Genomic DNA, 4685 nt, shown 5'->3' with positions numbered 1-4685 from the left:
TCCCTCCCCATCCCATCCCTCTGGGTCTTCCCAGTGCACCAGCCCTAGGTACTTGTCTCATGCATCCAACCTGGGCTGGTGATCTGTTTCACACTTGATAGTATACTTGTTTCAGTGCTGTTCTCTCAGAACATCCCACCCTCGCCTTCTCCCACAGAGTCTAAAAGTCTGTTCTGTACATCTGTGTCTCTTTTTCTGTTTTGAATATAGGGTTATTGTTACCATCTTTTTAAATTCCATATATATGCGTTAGTATACTGTATTGGTGTTTATCTTTCTGGCTTACTTCACTCTGTATAATGGGCTCCAGTTTCATCCATCTCTTTAGAACTGATTCAAATGAATTCTTTTTAATGGCTGAGTAATATTCCAATATATCAGGCTTCAGGTGAGTGACCACATCATCCTGGTTATCTGAGTCATTAAGACCTTTCTTCTAGAGTTCTTCTGTGTAGTACTCTTGCTACCTCTTCTTAGTATATTCTGCTTCTGTTAGATTCTTGCTGCTTCTGCCCTTTATGGTGCTGATCCTTGCATGACATCTTCCCCTGGTATCTCCAATTTTCTTGAAGAGACCTCTAGTCTTTCTTATCGTATTGTTTTCCTCTGTTTCTTTGCAATGTTAATTGAAGAAATCCTTCTTATCTCACCACACTACCTGGGACTCTGCATTCAGTTGCGTATACCTTTTCCTTCCTCCTTTGTCTTTGGATTCTCTTCATTCCTCAGTTACTTTTAGTGTCCTCAGACAATAACTTTGCCTTTTGCATGTCTTCTTCTTTGGGATGGTTTTGGTCACTATCTCCTGTACAGTGTTATAAAACTTCATCCATAGTTCTTTAGGAACTCTATTTATTAGATCTAGTCCCTTGAAACTACTTGTCACCTCTACTGTATAATCCTAGGAGATTTGATTTAGTTCATACCTGAATGGCCAAGTGGTTTTCCCTATGTTCTTCAGTTGAAGCAATGAAGAGCTCATGATCTAAGCCACATTCAGCTCTGGGTCTTGTTATTGTTGACTATACAGAGGATCTCCATCTTTGCCTGCAAAGAATACAATCAATCTGACTTTGGTATTCACCATTTAATGATGTCCATGTATAGAGATGTGTCTCGTATTGTGGGAAAAGGGTGTTTGTTATGACCAGTGTGTTCTCTTGACAAAACTCTGTTAACCTTTGCCCTGCTTCATTTTGTAAACCAATGCCAAACTTGTCTATTACTCCAGGTATCTTTTGACTTCCTGCTTTTGCATTCCAATCCACTATGATGAAAAGGACATCTTCCCCCCCCCCCCCCCCTTTGGCATTAGTTCTAGAAGGTCTTGTAGGTCTTCATAGAACTATTCAAATTCAGCTTCTTTGGCATCAGAGGTTGGGGCTCTGGATTAGACTTGGATTACCGTGATGCTGAAAGGTTTGCCTTGAAACAAATTTAAATCATTCTGTCATTTTTGAGATTGCACCCAAGTACTGCATTTCAGACTCAGATTATGAGGAATATTCTTTCTTCTAAGGGATTCTTACCCACAGTAATATAGATATAATGGTCATCTGAATTAAATTGTTCCATTTCCATTTTAGTTCACTGGTTGCTAAGATGTTGATGTTCAATCTTGTCATCTCCTGCTTGATCACATCCAACTTACCTTGATACATTCACCTAACATTCCAGGTTCCTATGCAGTAATGTTCTTTATAGCATTGATTTTACTTTTGCCATTAGACACATCCACAACTGAACATTGTTTCTGCTTTGGCCCAGAGACTTCATTCTTTTCTTGAGCTATTTGTAATCACCCTCCACTCTTCCCAGTAGCATACTGGAAACCTTCTGACCTATGGGGGCTCATCTTCTGGTGTCATGTCTTTTTTTCTTTTTCTAGTGCTTATGGGGTTCTTTTAGCAAGAATACTGCAGTGGTTTGCTAATTCTTCTTTCATGGGCCATGTTTTGTTAGAACTCTTCTAGACCCACCAAGACAGGATGGCACTGCATGGCATGGCTCATAGCTTCATTGAGTTATGCAAGCCCCTTCACCATGATAAGGCTGTAATTCATGAAGTGAAGTGAAGTTGCTCAGTTGTGTCCAACTCTTTGTGACCCCATGGACTAGCCTACCAGGCTCCTCTGTCCATGGGATTTTCCAGGCAAGAGTACTGGAGTGGGCTGCCATTTCCTTCTCCAAGGATCTTCCCAACCCAGGGATTGAACCTGGGTCTCCTGCATTGTAGGCAGATGCTTTACCATCTGAGCCACTAGGGAAGTCCCAAAGTAAGTCATGAAGGGGCTTCAAATACTTACAGCTTCTTTATATACATTCATGTATATTTCTAGTGAATTCAGATAAAGTTTTCTAGGAAAAAAAGAACCTAGACTAAACTGCCTTTATACTCTCAATATCAAATGATATGCTTACATAACTGAAGCTTATTTATATTTGCAGAGTATATAAATGAATGAATGTATATTCTCCTTAAAGATGAATAATGTAATAAACATTAATATTCATTGAATGCTTATTTTAGGTATAGCTTTTTGCAAATGCTTTGTAGAAATGAACTTATTTACTCCTAACCTCATCCCTGTGAGGTAGATTCCTGCTTTTACTGTGTAGGATACTGAGGCATTAAAAATGAGTTATAAGTATCAAAGTCAAATCTTCAAATCTAGTAAACAGTGAAGCTGGGATTTGCACTTGGACATCTATCTATTTCTGGAACCCACAGCCATTATACTGCCTCTTAAAGCAGGATAAAAAGCATGTTTTCTTTTTGTATTTGTTTACTGAGATCATTGTTAGTTTAAGCAAAAATAAATGACTACTCTCTGAAATTTGTAATATATTACATTTCTGTACTGGTTTTTGAACAAAATAAATGTGAAAAATAATAGAAGTTTATCCAAGTGAAATAAATTGTATTTATTTAGAAGTGAAAATAATTGTATTGATCATCTTCTTAACTGTTTGCTTTGCTTATTAATCAGCATGGTCCATATGAATCCATTGATACTAATAAGAACATCTAAGAGAAGAAAATACACCTTCAATTTAAAAGTCTAGACTCTATCAATCCCAGTTAAATGAGCATCATATTTTGTAAATTTGAATGTGTTATACTAGAAATGTATAAATATTGAAACATATCTTACTTTATTATATATAAATATATACATATGATATGTACATATATATGTGTGTGTATATATATATATATACACATATCATTGTAAATGGATATGTATTTTACTTCCACATAAATTAGATCTGTAAATCCTATGTCTTTATATAGGCAAAGTCTAAGCCAAAATAAGAATTAGCTTGGCTTAGTAGATGCAAAATACCAATGAATAACTCTCTTTTGAATTTCTTCCTAAATGCTCTTATATTAAGCCTTAGAACTGCAGGAACAGAGAGTTCCACAACCTTGGAACCATGACAAAGACATCTTCCTCTGAATTTTACATCATTTATATCACTTAACTACAAAATGTCAGAAATGAAAATGATACCATCAGAAATTTTCTCAGATCTTAACTTTTCACCCCAATTATGGCCTTAAGAACGAAGCACAAAAAAATTCAAACAGCACAAAACTAGAAGCAAAAAGAAGTTGCCCAATTTCCAAAACACTTGATTTCAATTTTACCTACCTATTAAAGAAAGCATTATTTTTTAAAAGTCAATATTCTACAATCAGAACTTTTTTCTTGACCTATAAAAAATTTGAGGATACAAAGTTTGTAATTCTGAGAATTAAAGCCCTGGTACTTATCTCATTGTTCAGTATACCCTAAATATGTGTGTAAATTCACAGATTTTATTAACATATTTGCATACTAATTCACCCCAAAAATTTTTTAAGGCAATAGTATATCTTGAAATCTGTGGCCTGCAAAAACTGCAAAAATTATGAAAATGTTATGGATATGTATGTGTGTGTATATATATATATATTTATAAGACATATAGTGTCAATGATCTACATTGAAGTTATTGGCAATCACTGACCTAACTCATTTCCCAAATTCATTCCTGTATTAATTCATGAGAATTAAACACTACTGATTTTGAAAAATTTCAAATAATTTTGAAAAATTATTCACATGTGAAAGAGAAGGAATTCTATTGGTTCAAAAAGAGAAGCAGGACTCAACTTGGTAGGTTTCATGTTAGTTTTCTTTTCTAAATCTACTGGGAGGAACTGAAATCTGGGAAGGGAAGGTTTACTGCATGGGGGAAATTCAGAGTAAGATAGTAATTAAATTAAGTCTGAAATAATCTAACCTAATTTCTTTATCATACTAGTAGTCACATAGAATGCATTTTCTTAGACATCTCTAAACATGGACATTACCAGAAGGTCAAAACCAAAATCAGACTGATTATACTCTTTGCAGCCAAGATGGAGAAGCTCTATACAGTCAGCAAAAACAAGAATGGGAGCTGATTGTGGCTCAGATCATGAACTCCTTATTGCAAAATTCAGATTTAAATTGAAGAAAGTAGGGAAAACAATTAGGTCATTCAGGTATGACCTAAATAAACCCCTTACGATTATACTGTGGAAGTGACAAATGGATTCAAGGGATTAGATCTGACAGACAGAGCTCCTGAGGAATTAAGGATGGAGTTTTGTAACATTGTATAGGAAGTGGTGATCAAAAGCTTCTCCAGAAAAA

General features: G+C 35.4%; 1 non-coding gene across 1 annotated transcript; it reads right to left on the bottom strand.

Moving 5' to 3' along the window:
• Positions 1-2195: 2195 nt before the first annotated feature.
• TRNAC-ACA (transfer RNA cysteine (anticodon ACA)) lies at positions 2196-2267 on the bottom strand. The gene has a single exon. It is a non-coding gene; the product is annotated as a tRNA-Cys (tRNA).
• Between the last annotated feature and the right edge of the window lie 2418 nt (positions 2268-4685).

Source organism: Muntiacus reevesi, chromosome 11, assembly GCF_963930625.1.
Source record: "Muntiacus reevesi chromosome 11, mMunRee1.1, whole genome shotgun sequence".
Classification (NCBI taxonomy): Eukaryota; Metazoa; Chordata; class Mammalia; order Artiodactyla; family Cervidae; genus Muntiacus; species Muntiacus reevesi.
Note: the sequence above shows the minus strand (reverse complement) of the source record. Positions and strands in the feature narration are given on the sequence as shown.